Source organism: Myotis davidii, unplaced genomic scaffold (genome assembly GCF_000327345.1).
Source record: "Myotis davidii unplaced genomic scaffold, ASM32734v1 scaffold6, whole genome shotgun sequence".
In the NCBI taxonomy this organism is placed as follows: Eukaryota; Metazoa; Chordata; class Mammalia; order Chiroptera; family Vespertilionidae; genus Myotis; species Myotis davidii.
This window is the reverse complement of record NW_006383011.1, coordinates 3,451,606-3,464,452: the sequence shown is the minus strand read 5'-3', so window position 1 is coordinate 3,464,452 and position 12,847 is coordinate 3,451,606. Positions and strand designations below refer to the sequence as shown.

Below are 12,847 nucleotides of genomic sequence, written 5' to 3'. Positions count from 1 at the left end.
AATAGAATCAGGAGCATAGAAAGGAAGTGGGCTGACTATTCTCAGGGGATGGGGGAGGAGGGGGGGCGTGAGGGAAGAGACTGGACAAAAATCGTACACTTATGGATGGGAACAGTGCTGAGGAGGTAAGGACAGAGGGTGGGGTGGGAATCGGGTAGAGGGGAGCTATGGGGGGAAAAAGAGGAACAACTGTAATAATCTGAACAATAAAGATTTAATTTAAAAAAATAAAATAAAGGACATCCCAGTAAAAATCAATCAATCAATAAATAAATACTATGAGTAAGTACACAGATATGGGAAACACTGGACAGTGATATGTGAATGTCCATAATTGGCTGATATCAGTCTATTACGTGGCTAGCAAGTATTCATGTTCTAGTTCTAGCTCTCTTTAAACAAAGCAATCTGCTTCCTCATTTCTAAAAATTAAGGGACTAAAGTAGACTGAAGACAATTTTGGAACTAGAAATATATGCGACCACATGGTCCTAAAATAAGTATTTACAAGTAATGTGCACATAGCACTATAGGTTTAGTCCTATTGCCACTATAGCAAAATAAACAATTTTTACCTTAGACAAGGAATTAAGAGTAGGGCAGGCATATACCCACTAGAGCCCTTGGCCACATTAGCTAAGAAAAACAATGTATTTCTAAGTATACTTATTCATACTCTGATTTGGTCCTTAAAAGGCCTGATCTTGGGATCTTTTATCCGTGATATCCAAGTTTCAATCACAGGAACACACTGAAGGATGAATTCTATTTATGTATCTAAAAATTGAAAACCTATCGTAAAACACTTGAATAGTATTGGTTACAATAACCATGGTTAAAACAACCCAATTTAAATGGCATATAATCAATTTACATATAACTGGCAGTCTTAAACGACGAATAAAATGTGCCTGGATAGCTATTTCTCCTTGAGTCTTTTATTGCAGGTTCTAATACATGCTGATAGGTGACTGTTGTAACGAAGTTGCAAACCCTATATTCTCAGAAAGATGCTCTTCACATTGGTGTAGAATCTTTAACAAAGCCCCAAAATGCTCTAGCACTCACTCTCATTATATATTTCCTACGTTTTAAAATCTGAGTAAGATACAGAATTCTCCAAAATCAATTCCTAAAGTCATGCACTTGAGGACTTGAAATGACTTTGTATATCAATCAAATTTATTCTAATGCCTCCATTACTGCCCCCAGTTGTTGGTATTCAATTAAGTTAGTTAATCAGACCCCGACTCCTATACTTAGTTCCATTCCAATGTGATCTAGCATAAAGAACATAAATAGCACCATTAATTCTAACCGAAACTAAGGAATGATGTTAGAGAAAGATCTTCCTAAGATAACAAGGCTGTTTTCTATACAATATCTGTTACTTTGAAGCTTTAGTTGATCTTTGAAAATTAAATATGTTGCTCTATCAGCCGAAACCTTCTAAAGTTAAACAAAAAATTTTTTTAAAGAAGTATATTCTGGAATAGTGTTATTTTCTGTGTGTGGAGGAAAAACATGAAAAGTTAGCCTATATATATATATATATTAATATATATTATTTTTTTTCTTTTTTAAAAAAAATACATTTTTATTGATTTCAGAGAGGAAGAGAGAGGGAGAAAGAGAAACATCAATAATGAGAGAGAATCATTGATTGGCTGCCTCCTGCATGCCCCACACTGGGGATTGAGCCTGCAACCCAGGCATGTGCCCTGACCAGGAATCAAACCATGACTTCTGGTTCATAGGTCAATGCTCAACACTGGCCGGGCTGGCTAATGCAACATTCTAATCATTTGTTCTTGAAAGCCAGTGAACTACAATTATTTTCATATCAAGTTTTCCCCAAGGAAAGACTTTTTATAATATTTGTCTGTTTCACATAAAGGAAAACTGAGAAATCAATCTTTGTCCAGATTTCCCCCTCAACATAACACATTTTCTTTTATTTATATTGCACACAGCCTTTTGCTTACTACCTACTAAACACAAGCACAAAATTCCTGCCCTGAAAAAATAAAAAGCTAAACAAATATTAAACAAGGAACAAACAGACCTTATGTAGATATTTACATTCATCTTTAACACTTCTATTTTTGGTGGGCAAGTGAGTAGGCACAAAGAGGTGTTGAGAAAAAAAAGGTAAATATTTTAGGAAATGTTATGATGCTCTATGGTGAAAAATATAATGTAGATTGCATATATTATCGCTGATGAAAGAGATTTCCATCTATACTAGAGGTCCTTTCTGGTTGATTTCAAAAGGACAACTCAAACAGAAAGAACTGCTTTGGTATATCTGTAGTGGAGCCATTTTATGAAACCAATTTAGCTGATATAATTGAATGCGGTTAAATTTATAGTAGTTTCTTGATAAGAGTGAAAAATTAATCACCTTCTTCCTTCTTTCACAATTAGCAGGATTAATAAGCAGCAGCTTTCCATAAAAGGAGAGAAGGGATAGGAGAAACAATAGTGTCAAAAGTAGGATTATGAGGTCATTACTTTTGCCAGTGTCTTTAGCTTTTTCAACACAGCAATGAAGGAAGTAAAGTCCACGCTCCCATTCCCATGATACAAGGCACTCCCTGGGTAAACTCCAAGCCTCCCCTTTAGGGTAGCCAAATGGCATGCTAGTCAATAAGACTTTCCTACTAATTAACAGGGCTATTGTGATATTCTATCACCTACAAGGATAACTTATTTTCATCCTGATAGGAAAGCAATTAACATCTTTCCTACCTAAGGACAGTATTTGTTCCTCTAAACTAGGGTTTCTCAACCTTGGCACTACTAATATTTCAACATTGTAAGGAGCTGGCTTGTGATTATAGGAAGTTCAGCAGTACCATTGGCCTTTACACCCTTGAGATGCTAACAGCATCTCTAGTTGTGATCATCAAAAATATCTCATATAGAACTGTACACCTGAAACCTATATAATTTTATTAACCAACTAGAGGCCCGGTGCATGGATTTGGCCTGCGGGGATCAGGCCAGGCCAAGGGACCCCACAAGGGCACAAAGCCGTGCACTGGGCCTCTAGTATTCATATAAGATCTTTGGTTAATCTCTTCCTGCCCTCCCCTCTTCCCTCTGAGATTCATCAGCCTGTTCCATGTTTCCATGCCTGTGGTTTCCACGCCTGCATTGAGCATCTGCCCTCTGGTGGTCAGTGTGCATCATAGCTACTGGTCAGCTGGTTGAACAGTCAGCCGGTCGCTTAGGCTTTTATATATATAGATAGATGTCACCCCAACAAACTCAATTAAAAAAAAGTTTCACCTTCCGTTCATCCTGTGAGAATCACTGCTCTAAATCTCAAATTGGGGATGACAATTTGTTTTTAGGAGGGAATTTTCCCTATTTTTGGCACAATGCTTGCTGCATACTAAGGTATTTAACAAATGTTTTCTTACTAACATCATCATACAGATGTCTTAAAGGGCTATTATTAACCCTGTGTTAGTAAAGGCAATGGCTTTAAATGTAGCTACAATTTCAGCATTTCATTATAACTGATAAGAGTGGCTGGGAGAGAGAATTGGATCTATCATCATACCATGATGGTGATTAATTATTAACATTTCTATGCATTTAGATATTTTAATAATGAAACAACCTCTCTCAAGTGAAGGAAAGGGACTGGAGCTTGGGTGACAGTAGCAGTAGCTATAAGGCCAGTGCTGGGTAGTCTGACGTTTAGAGAAGTGTTAACCTGTGGAAGCCAGATAAGGAAACATCTTTTTGACCTAGGGGACCCATGTCTAGAAAAATTAAAAAGGGATGTCAATCTGAATCAATCTTGGATAGAGGTGTATAGTGTGCTTGCACAGAATGTTAATCAGCAAAATGTTTTCACATACGATTACTTTGACTCTTACGATAGCCCTGTGAATTAGTAGGAAAGTCTTTTAAACTCAATTTTCCAGATAAGGGAACAAAGTGTGTCAGTTGGAAAGGCCAGTGGCTAGTTCAAGGCCAAACAGGTAATATCTGGCAGAGCTAGAACTAAAACCCACATATTGATTCAGCATACATTAACTCATTTAATTCCTATCACAAGTACATCAAGTATAATTATTATCTTGCTCCTCGAAGTAGTCTGGGTATTCTGATATCACTAATCACACCCTAGACAAGGTTGGGTAGAGCTGATTCCATACTAAGAATAAGAGACCCTATTAAGGGACTAGTTAGGAGAGAGACTAGAAATAGGAAGTACATCTGTGTAAAATAAGCCCTAATCAAGTTATACTCTAGTATAGACTAGTAACAACTATTCAACTATGACTAGTGCTTTTTGAGATTATTTGAACCTTTGTCACTTCCTCAATGTTCCTTGTATGTGTCAACTCTGTTTCCTGGTAGTGGCCAACAATAAAAACTTCTGTAAATGAAGTGGACTGTGGGGGGCCACTGGCAAGCACATTGGGCATTTTTAAATATGCCAGCTGAACCCAGGGCGCAGGCAGAGCCATGCCCTGGAGGCGGTCCTAGCCAAGAGGCAAGGATGCCACTCAGTCTGACCTTTTCCAGCCCAGGTGCTAAGGGGGTGGATCCCATTATGTCGCCAGGAACTCAAGGCGCACCCAGATGTGATGTAACTTCCTGTTACTTCGAGTATATATTAAACTTACTTCCAGTGTTGGGGGCTCTGTTCATCTATCAGAGGGCAGATGCCACACCCAGGCCCAGCTTCTTCTATTTCTGTGTCTTGTCTCATTATTTCATTTTTCCTTAATCCTCGTCGCCTTCTACTCAAGATTCATAAACCCCCGCGTTCTCTCTTTTGGTGCTGGTCACGGGAAGAGAGAATGTTCCCCCATAATGGACTTTGCATGTTCATTTTAAAAATGGGGAAGGGAGAAAGGAACCCAAGAGGAAAAGCAGGGTATTACACTAAGGCAAATTCCTGGGTACCATCAGGAAGAAACACCTATTAGAATTGAGTCCAGACAGCCTAGGAACAGAAGGCTTCATGTACTCCCTGCGAAGTGACAGCCAAGAGAAAACTGCAGGGCATTGTTTAATGGGGGGTTAAATACAACTGCACCACCCTACCCCAAAATGATCACTAATTCCCCATATCTAGAAAGTGTATTTTAAAAGACACAACAAAGGGTATGTTTATTGTTCCTGCCATCCTTTTAGATTACCAAAGTTCCTAAAATGATGATATGCTTCTCAGAAAGCAGAACTAGAAATTCCCCTTGGTTTAACCATTAAAACCTTGAAACAACACTGCAGAAAACACCAAATTCAGTGGGATTAGATGGTTATTTGGAACAAAAACATTGGCTAGAAGTGTATTCATGGGAAATTCTATCATTTTCTAAAGTCAGCATCAACCTGGCAGTCAACTCATGCTTATGCTACCCTTTTCTCAGAGTGGCTAACACTGGATTCTGTCTCTGTGCCAAGCACTTTACATGTATTAACTGATTTACTTCCCAGAACGATCATGAGACAGAAACTGTTATGAGCCTCATTTTATAGATTAAGAAAACTATAAGTTTACAATTCAAACTCTACTCAACACTCTGGAACTGCTGAAAATATGAGTAGGGGGGAGTGTGAGGGAGAGGAGAGAACTACTTTGGGAAACAAAATTAAACAACGAACAAGAAAATACCTCAATTCTTTTCCTACTATGTATAAAGTATTAAAGAGCAAAAGATTACATAAATGCTATTGCCCTAACTTGGGAATAAACTTCTGTAATACTAACAATTTTAATTTTCTCAATAATTCAATCAATCATTTAAAGCTGTTTAAAAAGTTCCTTGGATAAAATTTAAACTTGGAAAAAAATGAATAAAATAAAAAATTTTCCAATCAATTTAAATCTATACCAACTTATGAAATAAAAAATGGAATACTGAATCCATGGTCATATTTTTATATCCCAGGAGTAAACCATATTAATTTTATGTAGATTATGGGCCCTTCCAAAAAAAGTATTGTGTAATATATTGTGAACAGGTAAATCACTTCCAGAAATAGAGTAATATGGGTTTTCTTTAGTCCTATAAAACAATGAACAAATTATATGGATTAAAAAAAAAGGCAACAACAATAGCCTCAAAATATCTACCCTAAAAGATTTATTAATTATACAGGTGACAATAGTAACTTCACAGTGGGAGAAACCTGGAAGACATCACCTTAACCACTGACGGAGCTTAATATTATCTGTAATGAGACATTTTGATATGTATCTTCTATGATGCACTGGAGACACATCAGTTCTGCGGTATGCTGCCAAAAAATGCATAACGCCAATCTAGTCATGAGAAAACACCAGACCAACGCAAATTGACGAGTGTTCTACAAATAACTACCAGTACTCATTAAGGGTGCCAAGGTCATGAAATATAAGGAAAGACAAAGAAATCCTCAGATTGGAGGAGTTTAAGGAGATGCAACAACTACATGGGATCATGAACTAGATACTGAGCCAGAAAAAGGACATCAGTGGAAACTGGTTAAATCTGAATATGGTCTACAGTTCAATACTACAGCTAATAATATTGTACCAATGTTAATTTCCTAGTTTTGAAAAATATACTCTGGTTATACAGACTGTGAAGCTGAGTACATTTTATATATATCCTATATAATCCTATATAATAAAAGCCTAATATGCTAAGTGATCGTTTGACCAGTCATATGACACACACTGACTAACAGGGGGCAGATGCTCTGACGGGTAGGTTAGCTTGCTGCTGGGGTCTGGCTGATCTGGACTGGGTGAGATGGGCTGGACATGCCCTGGAGCCCTCCTATGGTCCTCCCCGGCCCCGATCGATCGTGCACTGGTGGGGTCCCTCCGCCTGGCATGCGCCCTCTCGCAATACAGGACCCCTTGGAGGATGTCAGACTGCTGGTTTCGGCCTGATCTCCACAGGCCAGGCCAAGGGACCGCACCAGCACACAAATTAAGTACATATATACATATATGTACTTAATTTCTTTTATTTCCCATATTTTCTGTAGGCTACATTGTTTCAAAATAAAAAGTAATAATAATAATAATCATGGAAAACAAACAAAATAGGCATTTAATAAAAGGCATTAAAATATGAATTCAAGATTCAAGGTTTGCTTCCTTTCAGCCTTCTCACCGCCTAAAGGTGCAAGATTTCCAAGCTGTATTTGGTCCTGTCAAATCACAGTGCCTGCCAGGTCTCATGTCCTCTCTCTTGATGTAAAACTGCACCTTCCACAACCCCTTTGGTCAGGAGTGTTACTACACAAGTGTGGCCACTCACTGGACTGAGCAATACCTGAACCAAAGTGATTCACCAACATACTGAGCAGATTTTGATAGAACCATGCTTCATGGGGTCTTCTTTGGGGAATTACAAAAGTTATGATATAAGGGCAATTTTACTATTGAATGATGTAGTTTTATTAGAAAACACTTTATATATGTAATTATATCACAGCTTCTGAATTAATGCTGTATACTGAAATCTTTAACAGTATTTGAATTCCATCTACCTAACTACATGAATCCTAGTCTTTAAAGAATTTATGAAAGGGAATGGAAAGGGGAGCTGGGAGGAAGAAGAGTGAGGAAGAGTGAGGACTCTCAATAGCACATCTAAATAAAATAATATTTAGTATATGTAGTCCCTGCTCTTACAGGGACATTAAGTCTTTTATAGTTTCACAATTCCATTATAAGCTCTATTTAAAAGATATGGGGGAAATGTAGTCAAAAATTCAAATTACAATTGAATCTCCCATATTGTTTCTAACCAGTAAAGTTAGCTACTGACAGGGAAATCACCATAATAAAATAACAATTTCACCGTGGCCCTTGTTCTCAGTGGCTGGAGCGTTAGCCCATGCACCAAAGGGTCTTGGGTTCAATTCCTAGTCAAGGGCACGGACCTGGGTTGCAGGTCTGACCCATGGTCCTGATTGGAGGGTGTGCGGGAGGCAACCAATCGATGTGTCTCTCTAACATCTCAATGTTTCTCTGTCTCTCTGTCTCACCTTTCTTCCCTCCCTCGCTTCTACTCTCTCAAAAAAAAATCAATAGAAAAAAATATCCTGGGATAAAGATTTAAAAACCCACAAAACAAACAAACAAAAACTTTTTCGCCTGACCAGAGTGGCTCAGTTGGTTGAGCATCGTCCTGTGTACCTGAAAGTTCTATTACCAGTCAGGGTGCCTACGGAAGACAACCAATCAATGTTTCTTTCTCATATTCACCTTACTCTCTCCCCTCCTCTCTCTAAGCATGTTCTTGGGTGAGGATTAAAAAAAGAGAATAATACCTTTATCTAATCTCACCAATGGACAAAAGTTTCCTCTTATGCGAGTTCTAAGTTTTCTCTTTGGTTCATGAAATGTTCTGAAAAGGAGCAGTTGATCTTTCTTTGACCAAATCATAATGTTTTCTCCATAAATTTTTATAGCAGCAATTTAGAGATATTGTGTGTGGGAGGCTTAGAACATCTATTTTTTTAGCAGAATGAATATTTTAAATCACTCAGTATGTTATTCCCATTTAACTCTTTTCATTAGGAAAATGGTACATACATATAGCTTGGGTATTTCTACAAACGTTCTCTCCTCACTCTAATTATTGTTGTATTTTCTCATTACAAACACTCCAATTAAGTAAATAGTGATCAATTTAAATTATGATCGTAATTTGCAACTTTTCTCGTCACTGACACTTGCCTTTTCTACATCTACAGAAGAGAGTATTTCCCCCTCACAAATCGATTAGAAAATGATAAAGAATAAACACACAGTACTGGGCAACATGTCAGTGTTCTAGCAAGCAGATTCAGTTTTTCATGAATTTCCTATAGAGAGAAAAATAATCTCAAGTATATCTTTTGTTTTAATAAAAATAAAATGACTCAGAAAAAAACAACACTGCTGGGGACGATCATTGTTCATTTTTTAGCAGGAAGAGATGGTTCCTCTGCCCCCATAAATCACCCGATCTAAAATCATTAAATCTCTTCCTACCATATCAGAACAACAACAAGATATCCAGGTAGAAACATCACTTAAAATTCTTATAAAGCAAGACTCTCAATATTTTAAAAATTCTCTATATTTTCCCCTACCTTCTGAAAATGTTTAAATATTAAACTGCAGTTATCCCAAGGCCTAGGTCTCTTTGAAAGCAACTCAGGAGAAGATTTATGGTTAAAAACTAGACTCTGAATAAACTGTTAACAGCTAGCCAAAATACAATGACAGCACCGTCATTCTGGCTACCAAGTTCCTTCAGAGAGCAATGTAATTCTCAAATTTAATAATTCAAAAGAAAGCAACAGATAACATTAAGTTCTAAAATATGTAAAAAAGAACAAAACAAACAAAAAAACCCACACTAAATACTGTAGCTTGTATTGGAAAAACATTACAAGGGAAGAGTTTTCAGTTTCCTGTCGACAGGCAATCAACACCCAGTTATTTTTTTTATGCTTTTTTAAAGACTAATTATGGAGGTGAGAGTAACAGTGTAAAGCCTCTCTAAATACACAAAAGCCTTTGGAATTTAAGATTTATTCTATCTTTTCCCTAAAACGGAAAATGCAATTCATACATTACACATGTCTAAAGCTGAATGTGAAAAAAATGTGAAACAATTAAATATAAATGATCTGATTATGATTCAAATCATTCCTTTTGCAAACTTACCTGGAACCTTGAAGCCCTGACAATGTTACACTTAAAATTAAGCCACAAAACACCTACCTCTTTATTCCATCGCTATCACAAGCTAGACAAACAATCTTCTCACCAGAGGATAAAATCCAGATAGTATTTAAAGCATCTCCCAATTACACTTGGAATCACACAGTGAATAGCTGTCTGCTCAGTGTTCTTTCACTTAAGCATCTCATAATGTGTGTGGGTGAGCCTGTGTTATGCAAAATAGGTAAACACTATATAATTCTAGATTCTATTGGCTGAAGTAAGAATTCACTTCTCTCTCACCTCCTCCTTAAGGAAGTCTGTGGCCCAAAAGGGAAGAAACGGAAGTAAGCAAGCAGCACAGAAAAAATTCTAACGTGGGCTTATTCTCAAGTTATGGAATTAGGTGCTTCAAAAGGGGTTCTTAAAAGGCTAACATAATTAACTATATAAATGCTCTATAAATGTCAGAAGTAGAGCTGAAATACTAAACTACCTTTTCATGATTGTGTAATAGCCTATTTGAACATATTTAGTATAATAATCTGTTAAAGAACACTCCTTTTAAAAAAACAGAAGAATCAATATAATTCATGTGAAGAAAGAGAGTCCTTTTAGCACTCCAATACATCGGATTTTTTTTTTTTTGGTTTTGTTTTACAACACTATACAGTATATTACAGGCATAAGAACAGGTGAAAATTCAATCACATTTTCAAATGATCATGCTTGTTTATTCCCAGCTTTATACTTTAAAATAAATCAGATTAATTTGCTGCTTATTAACATGGAAGAATGACAGCAGTACCTAGAGGTGAGTTGGAAGTATACAAATTTCATCAAGTAAGCTACCGAAGGTACCATACTTACTGAACTTAGCTGCTTTTAGATTATGCTACCTGTAACCTTCATTTGAGGAGTTATTGCCTACTATTCCAAATTCCCCCATATCTTCTCTTAAGAATGTGTTTTATTATGGTGAAGGATTGGTTGTGCAAGGACCTAGTCTATTCCTCTACACAGCCAAAGGTGAACTTGCTTTGTGCTTAATTACATTTAAGATAAATAAAAAAAACACCCACATGCTAATTCAAGTCACAAGAATAAATGATAGTTCATTCCTGTTCAATAAGCTGCATATGCAAACCATCTGTACCAGCGATTTTCAACCATTTTCATCTCATGACACACAAATTGATTACAAAATTATGTAGCACACCAAAAAATATTATATATTTTGCTAAACATTAACCAAAATATTAATAATAATAATTGTCCTCTTTCCTACAAAGTGACTTAAAAAAAAATCAGATGCCTATGCCTATATTTATATATGTAAGGATTTCTGGTACCAAGAATTAACCAATCAGATGTAACCTTATTATGGGACATGGTTAATAAGATGCAATTCTATTATATGACTTATATATATATTTACTAGCAGCCCAGTGCACGATATTTGTGCACTCAGGGGAGGGGGGGTTCCCTCAGCACGGATTGTGAGAGGGCGCAGGCCAGGCCTAGAGACTCCTAGGGTGCACAATTGGGGCCAGGGAGGGACCACCGGAGGGCTCCAGGGCATGTCCGACCTGTGTTACTCAGTCCTGGTAGGTGGACCCCAGCAGCAAGCTAACCTACCAGTCAGAGCTTCTGCCCCCTGGTGGTCAGTGCACGTCACAGTGACTGGTTGACTGCCTCTTGGTGGTCAGTGCATGTCACAGCGAGCAGTTGAGTGGCCTTAGCATATCATTAGCATATTACGCTTTGATTGGTTGAATGGCCGACCAGACACTTAGCATATTAGGCCTTTAATATATAGGACTACTTGCCCAGTGCACGAAATTTGTGCGGGAGAAGAAGGTGGGGTGTCCCTCAGCCCGGCCTGCACCCTCTCCAATCTGGGACCCCTTGGGGGATGTCTGACTACCGGTAGTCGGACATCCTTCTCACAATCTGGGACTGCTGGCTCCTAATTGCTCACCTGCCTGATCCCCCCTAACCACTCTGCTTAGCATATTACCCTTTTATTAGCATAGATGGTTCAGGGAAAAGAGAAAAGAGGTCAGTGTCCCTGACTAAATAGTCAGGTATTGCATATTTTAAAAATTCTCTGGCACACTGGTTGAAAATTGCTGATCTATACTATCCACCCATTAAACTGACACTCAACTTAAGTCTAGGGCCTAAATTCTTTCTCTCTCTCTCTTTTTTAATCCTCACCTGAGGATATTTTTCCATTAATTTTTAGAGAGTGGAAGAGAGTCAGAGAAATATTGATGTGAGAGAAACACATCGACTAGTTTCCCTGACTGGGGCCTGGGCCAGGGAGGAGCCTGAAACCGAGGTATGTGCCCTTGACTGGAATCAAACCTGGGACTCTTTGGTCCACAGGCCAATGCTCTATCCACTGAGCCAAATGGCTAGTGCAGGGCCGATATTCTCTTATATAAAAACACTTCTGTTGGTCCTAAGTCCAATAATACCTTGTCACCTAACACCTTGGCACAAGATGAACTGCCCTCTACATATAGCAGCAGGTTTAAATCTTTTGCTTCCCAGCATTCCACAACTGTGCCACATCCCCTGAAGCTGTTTTTTAGTAAATCGGCATGTTTCTTTTGCTTGTTCTGTTGGCAGCAGGCCCACGTAGGAGACAATCTGCTCAGGTATCCTGCTTTCATCCAATATAGATACACATCCAGTCCAGGAAACATATCTATACAAATGATCTGGGCATATTCTATCTAAAGATTTTGCTAATTGGTGATCCTGCCTTGGTCATGTGATTCTAGTCTGATGAAACTGCTCAAGAAGCCGGACATGACAGGTCCAATACTCATACTAAGCAGAATGTAGTTGTGACTGACTGTGTCACAACAAAACCCAAGGACTTGCCATACTTTAGACCAACATATTGATTCTCTTATTAACTGTGGGAGTGTATTTCTTGCTCAACTCCTAGGGCAACCAAAATGTCAACAACTCTTATGCTATGATCATAAACTACTTTAATGATTAAGAAAGCATTAAGAGTATAAAAATTCCTTATGTATATCAAGCTCTGTGTTTATACAAAATAATCTCCTGAGGAAATATACTTTTCTTAAAGAGCTCTAAGACATTACAAACAAAAATACTCTATATTTTCTGAGTATGATGAAC

At 37.8% G+C, this 12,847-nt stretch overlaps 1 protein-coding gene across 2 annotated transcripts in view; it reads right to left on the bottom strand.

Annotated features, from left to right (window-relative positions):
• PELI1 (pellino E3 ubiquitin protein ligase 1) overlaps nt 1-9,863 on the bottom strand; it is a 26,799-nt gene extending 16,936 nt beyond the window's left edge. Inside the window, exon 1 of one of the 2 annotated variants that reach the window (XM_015557933.1) lies at nt 9,746-9,863. The gene's annotated coding sequence lies outside the window, so the exon portion shown is untranslated. The remainder of the gene's footprint in view (nt 1-9,745) is intronic. The other variant, XM_006778540.2, reaches the window with a different exon arrangement.
• Nucleotides 9,864-12,847: the final 2,984 nt, after the last annotated feature.